Below are 19,420 nucleotides of genomic sequence, written 5' to 3' on the forward strand. Positions count from 1 at the left end.
TCTGATCTCAGAGGCTAAACAGGGTCGGGCCTTGCTAGTACCTGGATTGGAGACCACCTGGGAATACTAGGTGCTGAAGGCTTATTTTTATGTTGTTGGCGTTGACTTGTTTTTTTTTTTTGTTTGTTTACCAAGGTGACCATCTTGGTGTTTGTCAAGAGGGTTGAGAGTGCTTGAAGAGCTCGCCTATGGCCACATAACCCTGAAAGCACCAGATCTCGTCTGATCTCAGAGACTAAACAGGGTCGGGCCTTGTTAATACCTGGATGGGAGACCACCTGGGAATACTAGGTGCTGTAGACTTCTTCTCATGTTGTTGGCGTTGACTTGATTTTTTTGTTTGTTTCCCAAGGTGACCATATTGGCGTTAGTCAAGGTTGAGAGTGCCTGAAGAAATCTCCTACGGCCACACCACCCTAAAAGAGCCCAATCTCATCTGATCTCAGAGGCTAAGCAGGGTTGGGACCAGTTTAGTACCTGGATGGGAGACCGCCTGGGATTTCCAGATGCCGTAGGCTTCTTTTTATGTTGTGGCCGTTGACCTATTTTTTTCCGCTTGTTTCCAAGGTGACCATCTTGGTGTTTGTCAAGAGAGTTGAGAGTGCCTGAAGATATCGACTACGGCCACATCGCCCTGAATCTGTTCCATCTCGTCTGATCTTGGAGGCTAAGCAGGGTCAGGCCTGGTTAATGCCTGGATGGGAAACCGCCTGGGAATACCAGGTGTCGTAGGCTTCTTTTTTTTTTCAAATATAATTTTTTCTCCAAATAGGGGAAGACGGTCCCCCGAGTACATAATGCAACAGAGAAATACAGAGCAAAAAGCAGCTGAACAATACTTGATACAGGTATATTCGCAACTGTGAGTCTGCCTTCCATCAATCACAATGATTCGAGGCACGGATAAAGTACTGTACCAAGATCCAGGGTCACACAAACCCCCAGGTCCCTCCGGCATAATCCATCCAGAGGGGGGTGTGGGGCCGTCATTCCCAATTTTCCACTCTTTCCAAAAGAGAGAGGGGGTGGAGGGGGTGAGAGATAGGGGAGGAAGGCAGAAAAGAGAAGGGTTGAAAGATCAGAAAAGGAGAAGAGGGGACGAGACACGATGGCAGCCACTGTCCAAGGGGCCAGTCAAGGAAAGCTCAGAGCACTAAGGCGATAGCAGGCGACATCCTTCCAGTGAGAATATAAAGGTATTCCAGATGTCTCAGGTTTGTTTAAAAAATTCTTGTATACCTTGTGATGTGAGGATCAAGTCCTCAATTTTTTTTAATGTCCTCTATTTTCTTAAGCCAGTGAGTAATGAAAGGGGGGGAACATTTTTTCCAATAGAGAGGGATGCAGGATTTCGCCGCATTTATCACATGACGTAAAATAGATTTTTTTGTACTTCTTAATGGGAATCTGTGAATGGTGCAAGAGAAAGAATGCAGCCTCCTCCTGGATGGAGAAGTCTGTGAATTTTTGTGTTATGCATCGGATCTCTGTCCAGAAGTCCACCAAGCTGAGGCAGGACCAAAAAATGTGCAGCAACGTGCCCTCTTCTTCTCCACACCTCCAGCATATGTTCGAGGAAGAGGAGAAACATTTCTGCAGCTTTGATGGTGTCAAATACCACCTGGTGAGAAGTTTAAAATTCGTCTCCTGTATCTTCGTGCACAGCGACATTTTGAGAGCCAAAGTGATAATGCGTTGTCTCTGTGCTGGGGAAAATTAGCAATTAAGGTCCTTTTCCCAGTTGGACAGACAGGTTAAGTGTGGGTAATCTGTTTGAGAGAGAATGTGGGCCAAAGGGCCTTCGCTCCTGCATAGAGTCTCAAACTCCGTCTGAGGGCGGGCGAACGTTTGAGGATTGGGGATGGAATGGAGAAAATGATGTCGTTGCGCCGCTCTCCAAAAAGGCAGTTGGAAAAGCCCTGTCGGATCTGTTAGGATTGAGAAAGAAGGCCATTTTCCATCAATGACGAATTTAGACGCATTGTCTAGGTTGGAATTTCTAAGTGGGTCCCCAGTTCAAAGGTTGGATGGCCACGTATAGGGAATAGGGGGGAAGTCAAAGACGTGAGTGTGTTTTGGGTAGCGATCAGGTGACTGACTTTCAACTAAGCCCCTATAGTGGGATGTGACATAAATTCTGTGGGTAAATACTTATAGAACTACATGGCGCTTCTTAGCGGAATTCGGGAGTGAGCTTAGAAAGTTTGTTTCGATTCCAGTCCAATACACGGCCCAGATGGGAGGCCAGGTAGTAGCGTCGCAAGTTAAGGAGAACCAACCCTCCCTGTTGTTTAGACAATGTCAGCTGTGACCGCTTAAGTCTGGGATTTTTGTGGGCCCAGTTAAATTGAGTGAGCAAGGATTGAGCTTGCTTAAAAAACAGGACTGGAATCTGGATCGGGAGAGCTTGGAAAAGATAAGTAAATTTAGGGAGTATGTTCATTTTAATGAGATTGCATCTGCTGAACCAGGAATGGAGGCCAGAATGCCACCCGTGAAGCAAACTGCGGATCTTAGTGACAAGGGGTGGGGGGAAGTTCAACATAAACGTACGCGCGATGTCCGGTGGAATGTAAGTACGTGAGTATATCTTACTTATCCATGCCAGCATCCGTTCACTCAGACCTATATGGCAAAGGACCGAGAACATTAATGTCCATTTGACCCGATCAAAAGCCTTCTCGACATCAGTACTCATGAAAAGACAAGGGGTCCCAGATGACTTTGCTTTACGGATCAGGGTAAGCACCTTAGTGGGGTTGTCCTTATCTTCCCTGGTGGGAATAAAACCTAACTGGTCAATATGTATAAGGGACTACAAGTGATGTGCCAATCACGTGGCGAGGAGTTAGAGAATAGTTTTAGGACCGAATTTTGGAGGGAAATGGGTCTGTAGCTCCCACATAGGCCCGGGTCTTTGCCCTTCTTAGGTATCAACGAGATGTGGGCTCTAAGGGTATCCTCAGGAAAATCCCCATTTGAGCTCAGAGTATTAAATAAATTCACCAAGCGCGGGCCGAGAATAGGGAGGAAGGTCTTAAAGTATTGTGCGGTATATCCGTCAGGGCCCGGAGTCTTACCCACCTTCGGAGGTCCCACGGCCGTCTGGACTTCTTCCAGTGTGATCGGGTCCTCCAAGTACTCCCGTGATTCCGATGAGAGGGTTGGTAGACCAGAACCGGTTACATATCTGTCTATATTGTCCTGTCCAGACCCTGAATCGGGCAGGTTGTAGAGATCAGAGTAACATTTTTCAAAGACTTCAACTATTTGGGTTGGGGTAGAGGCCCTCTGGCCATTCTCATCTATCAACTGTGGTATGTAAGAGCAAGATTTCAACTCCTTTACCGACCTGGCTAAGATTTTTCTGCATTTGTCCTCTGACTCCTACGTCAGTTTACGACAGAACTGGAGTGCCGCTTTCGCTTTATAATGGAGAAGGACAGCAATATGGGTATGGAGTGTCCCCAATTCAATCTCTAAGGTCCGTAAGGGGGTATGTTTATGTTTCGCTTCCACAGAGGCAAGTTCACGAAACAGATTAGCAAGCTGTTCCTGATAAGTACCCTGCGGAGTACTGACTTGTGAGCCTCCCAAATTATCCCCGGGTCACAGTCCTGCTTTAGTTTTCTTGGAAATAAAGGTTCAATTCCCTGGTCACATCTGCTAAAACTTCCGGTATCTGGATGAGGCTCTCATTAAGGTGCCAGAATAGAGACCTAGGTGAGGGGTAGGGAGCGAGGAGCAAGAGGCAGAAGTGTCAACCGATGGCGAAAGGGGACATTAAAGTCCCCACCTAATATCAATTGGCCCTCCCGAAAGTCACATAATCTGTGCAGGGTAGTTCTGAGGAACGTGTCTTGGTGATCATTGGGAGCGTACACAGTGGCAAATGTAAAAAGGCGCTCTCCAATGTGGCCCCTAAGAAAAAGATATTGGCCCCCAGGGTCCACCAGAGAATCCTGGAGAACCCAGGGGAGCCTGCTAGAGATCAGAATGGAGAGGAGGGGTTAGTAGAGTGGTAGACCTTAGGGAAGGATCTGGACCATAGAAAGGGGAGGCTAGTATTTTTAAAATGTGTTTCTTGTATAAAGGCCACATCAGTACAGGATGTGTTCAGTTTTCAGTTTTCCCAGGAGGATCCACCGTTTTTCAGGGGAGTTCAGTCCCTTAACGTTTAGAGAGGTGACCTTGACTGAGTCTCCCATCGCTCCTCGGGGAGGGGGAGGGGGACGTCAGAGAAAAGCAAAGAAAGTTGAACCAAGGTAGGTTTTGGGTAGGTAATGCATGGCGGGAACTAAGGGGGAGAAAGGAAGGGCAAATGGAAGGAAAGGTAAAGGGAAAAAGAGGCCGGGCACCCCAACCCCAGGGGGAGAGGGAAATTAAGGGTTGTCCGCACTCAACAGTACAGGAAGGGTATACTAAAACAGCACAATTATGCTATAGCGCTTACCAGATGTACACTGGGTTTAAAGCGCTGTCCTACTTGGGTTATTGGGTAGACAGGTCGGAGAGGGAGCCCCCGAATCCTAGTCCCCCCAGTCCCGGCAGTGGTAAATGTCACGTCTGATACCGCTATGCAAATAAAAGACAATCAGTAACATCAAAGAAACAAAAAACAATAGTATAACCAAAACAGAGGTAGAGCATATAACTGTCAGCACTGAGGGGTCTCCTCGGCTCGCCCTAAACATAGGCATGCACAAATGCATTTCTCCCTTTGGCAGATTGTCCTCTCCTTACCCCCTCTCCCCTGTCCACGCCCCGGGGGGAAAAGGGGCAGGGAAGGGGGGAAAGGGGGAGTGGAAGGGGGGAAAGGGGGAGTGGAAGGGGGAAAGGGGGAGTGGAAGGGGGAAAGGGGGAGGGAAAGGAGGGAAGGGAAGGGTGGGAAGGGGGGGAAGGGAGGGGGGAAACAGGGGAGAGGGGACAAACATGCAGAAATGTCAAGTCCTTTAGCGCACTCCCACCAGCAAACACCCGGACCCCATAAATTTCAACTCCTCCCCTCCATGGTCACCACATCAAGATGAAAGAGGAGCAGCCCTGGTCGGTGCATGGAAAATCCGGCAGGCAAGGGGCTGGGGCCACCATCCCTCCATCCAATGGGAGACTTCACCCGAGCAGCAGTCCTAGGGCCCGCCAATTAGTGTCTCTCCTGCATCGCCATCGGGGGCTGTGTAGAGCATCCAGAGGGAGGCTGGGACCGCCCAAACAGTAAGGGGTAAATCCTCCAGGGGGGTCCAGAGTCACCCTGGAGGGAAGCAGTGTCTCGTACCAATAGGCTCAATAAATAAGTCATCCAGGGTCCCCGAAAGCTGCAGAAGGCAATGTCGGCAAAGAGTAGGTGGGAGCCAGAGGGGGGGGACAAGGGGCGCATCCAGGGGGAGGGGACACATATGCGGGAATGTCAAGCCCTTCCAGTACAGCGCATTAGGTATCACTCAGACCCCCCAAAGTGCAACTCCCCCATCTAAGGTCAAGACTCCAGAAGGGAAGATGAGCCGCCCTGGTCTGTACATGAAAGAACCTGCTGCCAAGGGGTTGGGGCCATCATCCCTTCCTCCAATGGGAGATGCCACCGGAATGAAAGCCCTGTGTCCTGTCAAGTGGTGCCCCTCTGACAATGTCGTTGTGGTATATGTGGAGCATCCAGGGAGAGGCAGGGACCACCCAAACAGTGAGGGGTAAAGCCTCCAAGGGGGACCGGTGTCAGACAGGAGGATAGCTGTGTCTTGTACAAGTTGGTTAATTAGACAAGTCATCCAGTGTGTTCCTGTGAGCAGCGGAAAGAAAGGTCGGTAAGGATTATGAATGGGTGGGGGCCAGGGAGTGCATAAAACTGCCACCAGATGACCGGGGCAGAGAGGGCAAGGGGATGAAACTCAGATCTGGTAGGTGGGGGCGGGGGTGAGGAGTGTCCCTCATATTACTCACGTTGGCCATACCTTGAAGCTGAGCGCTCTGCATACCCAGGACGTTCTTCTGTATAATCTAGCCTATCTGTATACATTAGCCTGTCTTTTGTACACATTAGTCGGTCCTCTGTATACACTAGTCTGTCTGTATACACTAGTGTATACAGATAAACTAGATTATACAGAAGAACGTCCTGGGTATGCAGAGATGGAGGCTAGGGTATACAGAGAGAGAGGCTAGAGTATGCATACTTGCTAGTGTATACAGACGGACTAGTGTATACAGAAGACCGGCTAGTTTATATAGGGAGGCTAATGTGTGCAAAAGACAGGCTAGTGTATACAAATAGGCTAGATTATAGAGAAGAACATCTTGGGTATGCAGAGAGAGAGGCTGGGTTACACAGAGAGGCTGGTGTATGCAGACTTGCTAGTGTATACAGACGGACTAGTGTATAGAGAGGCTTGGGTATACAGAGAGCTAATGTATAAAGAGCAGCTAGTGTATACAAAAGACATCCAAGGGTATAAAGAGAGACTCGTGTATGCAGAAGACCGGCTAGTTTATACAGAGAGGCTAAAGTGTACAAAACACAGGCTAGATTATACAGAAGAACGTCATGGTTATGCAGAGATGGAGGCTAGGGTATACAGAGAGAGAGACTGTGTTACACAGAGAGGCAGGAGTATGCAGACTTGCTAGTGTATACAGATGGACTAGTGTATACAGTAGACCGGCTAGTTTATACAGAGAGGCTAATGTGTACAAAAGACAGGCTAGTGTATACAGATAGGCTAGATTATACATAAGAAGGTCCTGGTTATGCAAGAGATGAAGGCTAGGGTATGCAGAGAGAGAGGCTTGGTTACACAGACTTGCTAATGTATACAGACGGACTAGTGTATACAGAGGACCGGCTAGTTTATATAGAGAGGCTAATGTGTACAAAAGACAGGCTAGTTTATACAGATAGGCTAGATTATACAAAAGAACGTCCTGGGTATGCAGAGATGGAGGCTAGGGTATACAGAGAGAGAGTGAGGCTGGGTTACACAGAGAGGCAGGAGTATGCAGACTTGCTAGGGTATACAGAGAGAGAGGCTAGAGTATGCATACTTGCTAGTGTATACAGGGGGACTAGTGTAATACAGAAGACCGGTTAGTTTATACAGAGAGGCAAATGTGTACAAAAGACAGGCTAGTGTATACAAATAGGCTAGATTATAGAGAAGAACGTCCTGGGTATGCAGAGATGGATGGCTAGTGTATACAGATAGGCTAGATTATACAGATAGGCTAGATTATAGAGAAGAACGTCCTGGGTATGCAGAGAGAGCAGTTGGGTTACAAAGAGAGGCTAGTGTATGCAGACTTGCTAGTGTATACCGGTGCACTAGTGTATACAGAGAGGCTTGGGTATACAGAGAGCTAATGTATAAAGAGATGCTAGTGTATACCGACGGACTAGTGTATACAGAGGACCGGCTAGTTTATACAGAGAGGTTAATGTGTACAAAAGACAGGCTAGTTTATACAGATAGGCTAGATTATACAGAAGAACGTCCTTGGTATGCAGAGATGGAGGCTAGGGTATACAGAGAGAGAGAGCGAGGCTGGGTTACACAGAGAGGCAGGAGTATGCAGACTTGCTAGTGTATACAGATGGACTAGTGTATACAGTAGACCGGCTAGTTTACACAGAGAGGCTAATGTGTACAAAAGACAGGCTAGTGTATACAGATAGGCTAGATTATGCAGAAGAAGGTCCTGGTTTATGCAAGAGATGGAGGCTAGAGTATGCAGAGAGAGAGGCTTGGTTACACAGACTTGCTAGTGTATACAGACGGACTAGTGTATACAGAGGACCGGCTAGTTTATACAGAGAGGTTAATGTGTACAAAAGACAGGCTAGTTTATACAGATAGGCTAGATTATACAGAAGAACGTCCTGGGTATGCAGAGATGGATGGCTAGTGTATACAGATAGGCTAGATTATACAGAAGAACGTCCTGGGTATGCAGAGATGGAGGCTAAGTTATACAGAGAGAGAGGCTAGAGTACGCATACTTGCTAGTGTATACAGATGGACTAGTGTATACAGAGGACCGGCTAGTTTATACAGAGAGGCTAATGTGTACAAAAGACAGGCTAGTGTATACAAATAGGCTAGATTATAGAGAAGAACGTCCTGGGTATGCAGAGATGGAGGCTGGGTTACACAGAGAGGCTAGTGTATGCAAGCTTGCTAGTGTATACAGACGGACTAGTGTATACAGTAGACCAGCTAGTTTATACAGGGAGGCTAATGTCTACAGAAGACCGGCTAGTGTATACACATAGGCTAGATTATAGAGAAGAACGTCCTGGGTATGCAGAGATGGAAGCTAAGGTATACAGAGAGAGAAGTTGAGTTACAAAGAGAGGATAGTGTAGGCAGACTTGCTAGTGTATACCGGTGGACTAGTGTATACAGAGAGGCTTGGGTATACAGAGAGCTGTATATGTATATGTATAAAGAGATGCTAGTGTATACAAAAGACAACCAAGAGTAGACAGTGAGGATCGTGTATACAGAAGACCGGCTACAGAGAAGCTAATTTGTACAAAAGACAGGCTAGTGTATACAGATAGGCTAGATTATACAGAGGAAGGTCCTGGGTATGCAGAGATGTAGGCTAGGGAATCCAGAGAGAGACTGTGTTACACAGAGAGGCTAGAGTATGCAGAAGAACGGCTATTTTTTTTTACAGATAGGCTTGTGTATACAGAAGACAGTCTGGGGAATTCAGTGAGGCTATTGTATGCAGAGACGCTGGGACACCGAGACTATTGTAAAAAGAAGGCAGGCTAGTGTATATAGATTACGGGCACCTGTATACAGAAGACAGAGAGGCTAGTCTATATTGAGTGGCTGGTGTACACAGAGAGATTAATGTATACAGAAAAGCTAGCGTGTAAAGAAGACAGGACTTTATTTTTTGCTAATGCAACTACTTTTGAAACATATAAAGTGCTTTTTTCATATGGTGCTGTTAAAAAGTGGTGTATTGTCAGTGGTGATATCAATGTGACAGTTAATGTGGAGAACTACAACTATTCAAAATAAAGCAAAAGAGTGCTAAGTTTATTTTGTTAAGTCATTGACTGATAGACGTTAAGTAATTGGCCGTTATTGGTTTGGCAGTACATGGTTTATTTTGATGTAAGATAGTTTTATTCTCTACTTATAGCCGAGTTTTAGACGACTTTATTATTAGCATTATTCGCATTATTCATATATATTATGCAGAGTGTAAGTATTGCAGTGAGACGATATTGCTTTTAAAAGATTTGTATTATTATACATAGCATTGTTAGCAGACCAATAGGACAATTTACATGGCTTAATATTGCAGAGCGTAATTTATCAGGAAAGAGATTCAAAGCGTTAGTTGCAGTAGCTTCATAAAACTGAGAAATCGTTGCATTACTCTAAATTTAAAATATGTTCCGGCAGCACTGAAAAGACGATATTAGATGAGTGATCTACACATTTCGTTTACTATTTCACTATACCGGCTAAATGTTAATATGTTAATATGTGCTGCGTGTAAGGTAGAAATTTGATGGTTTAGTGTGAGCTGGTTTACCAGGATTTAGAGATAGTAATCTGTTTATACTAGTAATCAATATAGCAAAATAACTATAACGGGTTTAAGTGGAAATACACGAAATAACAGCAACAACGTGTGTAGGTTTTTATCAATCAAGTTCATTACGTGTCTTTAATCATGTAGTGAATATACCCCAATATTGGAGCACAAGGACGAGAAAGCATAATAACTAACAGAGGATGGCATGGCAAAAAGACAAACTGCATTAGAAATGTGAATATGAATTAGAGTTGAAATGCCAATCTCCAGGGCTACGTACAGCAAGGTGTGAGCTAAGCAGCTAAATATTCTGCAATAGCAGAGATTAAGTATTGCAGTCGAAATGAGATCGGAAGCGTTAGTTGCAGTAGCTCCAAAATGACTGAGAAATCATTTCATTACTCTAAATGTAAAAGTTATCCCGGTAGCACTGAGTGGACTGATATTAGATGAGTGATCGTTCTAGTACAAATTCAGTTTCCTATAGCAGAGAGATACCAGCTAAATGTGAGACGAGCAATTAAACTGTTCACGGTAGCTTTGCATTACTCTTAATATGTGCAGCGTGTAAAGAAGCAATAAGATGGTTTTGTATTATCCTAAAATTAGCAGTATACGTAATAAAGGTGAGTAGGTAACCTGGATTTAGACATAGCAAACTCTATAATCTAATTTAGCAAAATTAGAAAATTAGAAAAGATAATATTGAGACAGCAAAGTAATACCAAGGCAGAATGTCGGAATAGCAATTAGATGAGATGATTGCTGTAATCATGAAATATCAGCAACGACTAGGTTTCTATCGGATGAGAAAGTATAATAACTGGCAAAGTATGACATGGCAAAGAGACAAATTGCATTAGAGATGTGAGATGGACATGAAATGTCAATCCCCATTGGTTACTTACATGTAAACGCGGCTACATACAGCAAAGTGTGAGCTAATCAGCTAAAGAGTAAGAGTAAATTGACGTAGCTTGAAAATTCCAACGTGTAAATCGTTCCATTAAATATGTTACGCACGAAGACGGCTTACACTGACTGTTTTCCGTTTCCATTGGTCATCGGCATAATGTATCAGTAACCATGAACATTAATAGTGATAGACAGCTTACATTAGGATGTATGCATGATGTGAATGTAAAATGAATGTAAAATAGTTGCATTATGTGTTATTAATGTAATCAAACTGTATTGCTATGCTTTGCTACTGCAACCACTTCTCAATCAAGTCCCACTGCTTTTCTCACTTTTTGCCGCTGTTAAAAAATGTGTTGCAAGTGTTATGTGTTACAAATGGTTATCAGTGTGACAGTTAATGTGGAGAAAAAGTAATACACAAAATAGAGTCAGAAAGAGAATCCTATTGCATAGAGGTAGCGAGAGATGGTTGCATTAATCTTAATGTGCAGTGTGTAAAAGGTTTTAAAAAGATGGTTTTGTGTGACTTTTGCTTTAACGTAAAATTAGCTGTAGACATTATAATTTGTTACAATGATTTAGAGATAGTAATCTCTATAAAATAATAATAATAAGTATAGCAAAACAAATTAGGACAATTTTGAGGCAGTATGTATAGTCGAGATATAGTGAATACACAAAAGGGATCAAGGGATAGTAGCAAAGTCAAGGGATAAATGCAAAGGTACTCTATTTAACAGTAAATTGACGTAGCTTGCAAATTCCAACGTGTAAATCGTTCCATTAATTTTGATGCTCAAGAAGACGGCTTACACTGACTGTTTTCCGTTTCCACTGGAAAGAGAATCCTATTGCATAGAGGTAGCGAGAGATGGTTGCATATGGCAGAAAGACGGCTTACACTGCTTTTCTCACATTTTGCTGCGGTAAAAAGAAATGTTTTGTCACTGTGTTTTAACTGTGACAGATAAGGTGGAGAAAAAGAAGTAATACAGAAAATAGAGTCAAACAGTGGAAACTTTATTTGTCATGACAGCTGATACTTGGCTGAGCAATAAAACTGTTTTATTTAGATGTAAGACTAGTTTTATTCTCTACATATAGGGTTTTCAGAGAGTTGTATAATATAGGCGACCAATAGGACATTTAAATGGCTTAATATTGTAGGGAGGAAGTATCGCTGTTCAAAGGTAAGAGATTGAAAGCTTAGCTTGAAAATGGCCGAGAAATAGTTGCGTTAGTCTAAATTTAAAGGATATGCCGGTACCAATGAGAAAGCTTATATTAGACTAGTTGATGTTTGCATTACACAATCCTATTATTATTATTATTATTATTATTAAGATCCAAGTGCAGAGAGATACTCAGTTAATGTCAGAGATACTCGGTCAGAAAAGCAATAAAACTGTTTACATCGTTAGAGAGCGATATTTACATTACTCTTAGTATGTGCAGCATGTCTGGTAGCAAATGGATGGTTTTGTGAACATTTTGCATTAAGGTACAATTAGCGGTAGAACTCATCGAAGTGAATAGATTTAAGCGGATTTTGAGATAGTACTCTCCATTTCTAATAAGAAATATAGAAAAATAAGTCAGGATGGTGTGTCAGGACTGTCACATACTCACAGTCCCGTTACAAATATGCAAAATAGAGCAAAAGAGTACATGGTTTATTTTGATGTATGATAGTTTTATTGCATGCTTGATGTGGATGATTAAAATCGTGTAGTGATCTATATTTAGCATAAGAATGAAAAGGCATAACATGGCAATGAGACAAACTCCATTAGAGATGTGAGCTAGATGAAATGATGAAATGTCTCTGTATAGCCCAGATTGTCTTCTATTATCACTTAGCCTACCCTCTAAATTCACTAGCCTCTCTATATACACCAGCATGTTTACACTAGCCGGTCTTCTGCATACAATAGCCTGTCTTCGATATACACTAGCCTATGTTCTGAATACACTAGCCCGTCTTCTGTATACATTAGTCTCTCTGTATAAACTAGCATCTCTGTATACCCCAAACTGTCTTCTGTAAAAACTTGTCTCTCTTTATAACCTGTCTAGCCTTTCTTCTGTACACACTAGCTTCTCTGTATACACTAACCAGGCTTCTATATACAATAGCTTCACTCTATGCACTAGCCTCTCTGTATAATCTAGCCTCTCTATATACCCTAGATAGTGTTCTGCATCTCCGTAGTGGTAGCCTCTCCGTAGAAGCCAGCCTTTATTCTGTATTCACTAGCCTTTCTTCTGTATGCTGTAGTCTTCTATATATACTAGCTTCTCTGTACACCCTTGCATCTCTGTAATACACTAAACCCTCTGTATACCACAGCCTGTCTTCTGTATACACTAGACTGTAAACACTAGCTAGAATACACCAGCCTGTCTTCTGTACCCACTAGAATCTCTGTATACACTACCCAGTCTTCTGTATACACTGTCAGCTTGGATGTATACCCAAGCCTGTCTTCTGTATACACTAGTCTCTCTATATGCACTGTCCTATCTGTATACACTCGACTCTCTCTATACACTAACCTCTCTATATACACTAACATCTTTGTATATACTAGCCTCTCTTTAAATTAGCCTCTCTGTGTACCCCAGCCTCATTGTTTACTCTAGCATCTCTGTATACTCAAGCCTATCTGCGTACACGAGTCTGTATTCTGTATTCACTAGCCTGTATTCACTAGCCTTATATATACTAGCTTCTCGCTTCTCTGTACACCCTTGCATCTCTGTACACTAGACTCTCTGAATACACTAAACCCTCAGTATACCACAGCCTGTCTTCTGTATACATTAGACTGTAAAAACTAGCTAGAATACACCAGCCTGTCTTCTTTACCCAATAGACTCTCTGTATGCACTACCCAGTCTTCTGTATACACTGTCAGATTTGATGTATACCCAAGCCTGTCTTCTGTATACACTAGTTTCTCTATATGCACTGTCCTTACTGTATACTCTCGACCCTCTCTATACATTAACCTCTCTATATACACTAACATCTTTGTATATCTCTCTTTAAATTAGCCTCTCTGTGTACCCCAGCCTCACTGTTTACTCTAGCATCTCTGTATACTCAAGCCTATCTACATACACGAGTCTTCTGTATTGTGTATTAACTAGCCTTTCTTCTGTATGCTGTAGTCTTCTATATATACCAGCTTCTCTGTACACCCTTGCATCTCTGTAAACACTGTGTAAACTAGCCAGTCTTATGTATACACTAGACTCTCTGAATACACTAAACTCTCTGTATACCACAGCCTGTCTTCTGTATACACTAGACTGTAAAATCTAGCTAGAATACACCAGCCTGTCTTCTGTACCCACTAGACTCTCTGTATACACTACCCAGTCTTCTGTATAGAATCTCAGCTTTCATGTATACCCTTTCTGTATACACTAGCTTCTCTATATGCACTGTCCTTTCTGTATACACTCGACTCTCTCTATACACTAACCTCTCTATATACACTAACATCTTTGTATTTGTCTTTAAACTAGCCTCTCTGTGTACCCCAGCCTCACTGTTTACTCTAGCATCTCTGTATACTCAAGCCTATCTACATACACGAAACCTGTATTCTGTATTCACTAGCCTTTCTTCTGTATGCTGTAGTCTTCTATATATACCAGCTTCTCTGTACACCCTAGCACTGTAACAGTGCTAGGTTCCTGTATTACAGAAACAGAACACCAGCAATAAGGTGTATACTGTGCAGGAGGCACACAACACCGACTCTAACTTCTGCACTGCAGATGCATGTATTGCAGAAATTGAACACCAGTAATAAAGGGTAGCTTCAGGTGTGTACTGTGCAGGAGGCACATAACACCCACTGTAACAGTGCTAGGTTCCCAAGCAGTAAAGACACTGTCCCTGCCTGTCGTCCTCTTTCCCTGACCACCGCAACACACTATACAAGGCCGCCGTGCTGGCGGCCTTATATAGTGTGGGGTGTGTACTAAACCCTCAGCCACAGGAATCCTGCCTGTGGTGAATTGTGGCTCTCCTCACAGAGGATGTCACATCTGTTCTTATTATATAGAACCTATTATGCTCCTCGTAAACTTTTTCAGTTTGGCCGAACGGCCGGACGCAAGTTGCCCCCGGTGCGGGAACATGGGGGGAGACATGATGCACATGTTTTGGAGATGCCCGAAGTTGATCCGCTACTGGACAGAGGTGACAGGAACCATTGATCGGGTGGTTGGAACCTCCACCAGGATGGAGGCGAAGTATTGTCTCCTGGGATTAGTTGAAGGAGTTGGAAACCCGGGAAGTAGCCAGATGGCAGTTCTGAGATGCCTATTTCAGGCAAGGAAACTGATTGCTCAACCCTGCTTAGCCTCCAATGTTGGCAATGACTTGGTTTTTTTCGCTTGTTTCCCAAGATGACCATGTTGGCGTTTGTCAAGATGGTTGAGAGTGCCCGAAGAGATCGCCTATGGCCCCATCACCTTGAAAGTGCCTGATCTTGTCTGATCTCAGAGGCTAAGCATTGTCGGGCCTGATTAGTAACTGGATGGGAGACCAACTGGGAATACCAGGTGCCGTAGGATTCTTTTTATGTTGTTGGCGTTGACATGGTTTTTTTTTTCCGCTTGTTTCCCAAGGTGATCATCTTGGCATTTGTCAAGAGGGCTGAGAGAGCCCAAAGAAATCTCCTACGGCCACATCCCCCTGAAAGCGCCCAATCTCATCTGATCTCAGAGGCTAAGCAGGGTCCGGCCTGGATAGTACCTAATTAAAGGTGCCGTAGGAATCTTTTTATATTGTTGGCTTTGACCTGTTTTTCTTTCGCTTGTTTCCCAAGGTGACCATTTTAGCATCAGTCAAGAGTTTTGAGTATGTCCCAAAGCGTTCGTCTGAGGTCACATCACCCTGAAAGTGCCAAATCTCAGAGGCTAAGCAGGGTCTGGGTCAGATGGGAGACCGCCAGGGTCTATGTTGTTGGCGTTGACCTTTTTTTTTCACTTGTTTCCCAAGATAACCATCTTGGTATTTGTCAAGAGGGTTGAGAGTGTCTAAATAGAACACATATGGCCACATCACCCTGAAAGCGCACAATCTCATTGATCTCGGAGACCTAGCAGTGTACGGCCTGGTTAATACCTGTATGGGAGACTATTTGTGAATACCAGGTGCCGTAGGCTTCTTTTTATGTTGTTGGCGTTTACCTGTTTATTTTCGCTTGTTTCCCAAGGTGACCATCTTGGCGCTTAACAAGAGGGTTGAGAGTGCCCAAAGAGATCACCTACGGCCCCATCACCCTGAAAGTGCCCAATCTCATCTGATCTCAGAGGCTAAACAGTGTCGGGCCTGGTTAGTACCTGGATGGGAGACCGCCTGGAAATACCAGGTGCCATAGGTTTCTTTTTTTGTTGTTGGCTTTGAACTTGTTTCTCAAGGCGACCATCTTGGCGTTTGTCAAGAGGGTTGGGCGTGTCTTGAAGAGAACACTTACGGCCACATCACCCTGAAAGCACCCGATCTCATCTGATTTCAGAGGCTTAGCAGCATCAGGCCTGGTTAGTACCTGGATGGGAGACTGCCTGGGAAGACCAGGTGACATAGAAGGATCTGGTCTGGTTAGTGTCTTGATTGGGAGATCGCCTGGGAATACCGGATACCGTAGGATTCTTTTTATGTTGTTGGCTTTGACCTGTTTTTTTTCCCTTGTTTCCCAAGGTGACCATCTTGGCATTTGTCAAGAGGGTTGAGAGTGCACAAAGAAATTGCTTACGGGCACAACACCCTGAAAGCGCCCAATCTCGTTTGGTCTCAGAGGCTAAGCAGGGTTGGGCCTGGTTTGTACCTGGATGGGAGACCGCCTGGGTTTTCCAGATGCCGCAGGCTTCTTTTTATGTTGTTGGCGTTGACTTGTTTTTTTTGTTTGTTTCCCAAGGTGACCATCTTGGCGTTTGTCAAGAGGGTTGAGCGTGCATTTGATCTCAGAGGCTAAGCAGGGTTGGGACATGGTTAGTACCTGGATGGGAGACCGCCTGGGATTTCTCGATGCCATAGGCTTTAGGTTTAAGCTGTTGGCATTGACTTATTTTTTTTATTTTTTTTTATTCTTTTATTAAGTAGAACAACATAAATATAACAGTCAACCATACAGCATGACCCAGGGTCACAATTACATGCTAACAAAAAATAGGCAGCCAAATAACTCTGGGTTCTCAGAGGGGAGTCCTACAGTTTCATGCAGAAAATAGAGAAACCCCACCTCGGACATGTAGTACAGTATAACTAATGCAGCCCTGTTCGGACAAATGTAATCATGGAGAGCAACTGGGACCACAGCGAGCCAGCTTATCATGACCTATGTGAACAAGAGTAAAATATGAGCCGGTCGTGTCCAGAACCCTGGGGCTCTTCTGGGTCCCAAAGGCTAGTAAGGAGACAAGGCATAGTCAAAAGGGAGGATGGGGGAAGAAGAGAGTGCAAAGACGGAGAGAGAGGAGGTGGGGGGATATCGGCGGGGAAAAAAAGAAAAATAAAGACAAAAAGGGAGGGGGGGAATGCCACCCAGGGCAGACATGGCCTACGTAGGTAAACGTTAGATGTTCAGTCGTTTTCTGGGATGGGGACACTGCTCACCTCCCGAATGTAGTCTCGAGTACCAGTAAAATACCTCCAGGGCCTCCATGTAACACTAAATGCCTCTTCAGTGTTGTGAAGGGTGGCGGTCAATTCTTCCATCCGGAGAATATGATTGACTTTGGAATACCACAGCACCTTGGATGGGGGCTGAGGCTGCCTCCACAGTGCGGGAATGCAGGCCCGGGCGGCATTCAGGAGTTGCATTGTGAGGGTTTTTTTGTATTTTCGAACAGGCTGTTCGGTCAAGTGTAGAAGGCACGCTACTGGGAACCCAAAAGTTCCTCAAGGTCGGGCATGCCCAGAAAAGGTGTCCCATGGTCCCCATATCTGAATTTCACCTCCAACAAACATCCGGGATCGATCTATCCATTTTATTCAGAAGGTATGGGACTCTATACCAGCGTGAGACTATCTTGTATCTTGATATTGGTTTGCGATGGAAGCTTTATGTACTAAGGTCAGGATCTTCCCTATCTGTTGTGGGGTAAATGTGATGCCTAAGTCCCTCTCCCATTTGTGGATAAATGGTGGGGTCGACTCCTCCTCCTGACTACTCAATAGGTTGTACAGGAGGGAGAGGGTGTGTCGCACAGGTTCCCTTTTGTGACAGATGGATTTATAGGGTGTCAGGTCTCTAGGAGTTTAGGGGGCCCTTTGTATGGCCAGAAGAAAGGGACGAAGTTGATAAGCACTAAACAAGTCAAGCGGAGGGTCAGAAAGCTCGGTGTCAGTTTGCGTGGTCGGGAGCCCTCCCGTGGGCCACACCTCTCCCAGACGCTGTTTCCCCACCACTGTCAACTGTCGCAGTTTCTTGTTGGTAAATCCCGATGGGAAGTCTGGATTACCTATAACCGGAGTCATTGGTGATGGCAGGGGAGCAATGTGTGTGCAGCGGAACAACCTCCGCACAACAGCCAACGTAGCTCCCACTACGGGGTGACCTCTGAGGTCTTTTGGTAGGGAGGACAGGAGCCACGGGGAGGTCAATAGGGGAATGGATCCATCCTCAATCTCCATCTCCACCCACTGCTTGTGTGGGCCATTACAATGCCAATCAACGACTCTCGCTAGCAGAGTCACTCTGTAGTATTGTCTGAGATCTGGGAGACCCAGACCCCCCTTGTCCTTTGGTCTGGCAAGCAATTGCAAACGGGCTCTGGGCGGTTTGCGCGCTCAAATAAAGTCCCGGAGCAGCACCTGCAGTTGTCTGAAAAAAATTGGGGGTAACCAGATCGGTAATGTCTGGAACATGTATAAGATCCGAGGGAGGGCCATCATTTTGAATGCATTACAGCGCCCGAACCAGGTCAGTGTTAAAGCATGCCAGTTTCCCAAATCAGATTTCAGTCTATCCAGGAGAGGGACAAAATTAAGCAGGTACAATTGCGCTAAATCCGCTGCGATGTCAACGCCCAGTTAACGTATAGATTTTTCAGCCCAGTAGAATGGAAAAGCGGACCGGAGCCTCTTGGCCTCACCATCCGGGACCGATATATTCAATACAGCCGACTTGGCGCAATTGTTTTTATAGTTTGATAGGCTGCCGTGTCGCTGTAGAGACGCAAGTATTTTGGGAAGCAAAATGTGTGGATTGGAGACGGAAAAAATTAGATCGTCAGCGTACGCCGCAATTTTGTGGTGTGCCGAGGGTTTGGATATGCCAGTAATATTCGGGTCATTCCGAACGTGACACATAAGTGGTTCCAGTGTCAGAATTAAAATTAGGGGAGACAGAGGGCACCCCTGCCTCGTCCCATTAGTGATGGGGAAAGAGTCCGAGCACCCCTCGGTCACCCGTACCGCTGCCGACGGCGTGGAGTAAAGCGACATTACCCAGCTCATCATGTTGGGGCCAAGACCTATATGTTCCAGGGTGGCCTGCATAAAGTGCCAGGCCACCCTGTCAAAGTCCTTCTCCGCGTCCGTTGACAACATAAGCAAGGGCCTTCCCTGTTAATGCGCCGCATGGATTAAATTGAGGACTCGGGCCGTATTGTCTCTAGCTTCCGACTTATTTATATTTTTTTGCTTGTTTCCCAAGGTGACCATCTTGGCGTTTGTCAAGAGGGTTGAAAGTGCCTGAAGAGATTGCCTACGGGCACATCACCCTGAAAGCACCCGATCTCGTTTGATGTTGGAGGCTAATAGAGTCGGGCCTTGTTAGTACCTGGATGGGAGACCGCCTGGGAATACCAGGTGTCGTAGACTTCTTTTTATGTTGTTGGCGTTGACCTGTTTTTTTTTTTCACTTATTTCCCAAAGTGACCATCTTGGTGTTTGTCAAGAGGGTTGAGAGTGCCTGAAGAGATC

At 44.8% G+C, this 19,420-nt stretch overlaps 4 pseudogenes; all 4 read left to right on the plus strand.

Moving 5' to 3' along the window:
- The first annotated feature begins 184 nt into the window (after positions 1-184).
- LOC143948954 (5S ribosomal RNA) lies at positions 185-303 on the plus strand (annotated as a pseudogene).
- Positions 304-398: 95 nt separating this feature from the next.
- On the plus strand, positions 399-518 carry LOC143949756 (5S ribosomal RNA; annotated as a pseudogene).
- Positions 519-14,944: 14,426 nt separating this feature from the next.
- LOC143949226 (5S ribosomal RNA) lies at positions 14,945-15,063 on the plus strand (annotated as a pseudogene).
- Positions 15,064-15,756: 693 nt separating this feature from the next.
- LOC143948845 (5S ribosomal RNA) lies at positions 15,757-15,875 on the plus strand (annotated as a pseudogene).
- Positions 15,876-19,420: the final 3,545 nt, after the last annotated feature.

This window comes from Lithobates pipiens, unplaced genomic scaffold (genome assembly GCF_037356315.1).
Source record: "Lithobates pipiens isolate NorthernLeopardFrog02 unplaced genomic scaffold, aLitPip1_a1.2 Scaffold_30, whole genome shotgun sequence".
Taxonomy (NCBI): Eukaryota; Metazoa; Chordata; class Amphibia; order Anura; family Ranidae; genus Lithobates; species Lithobates pipiens.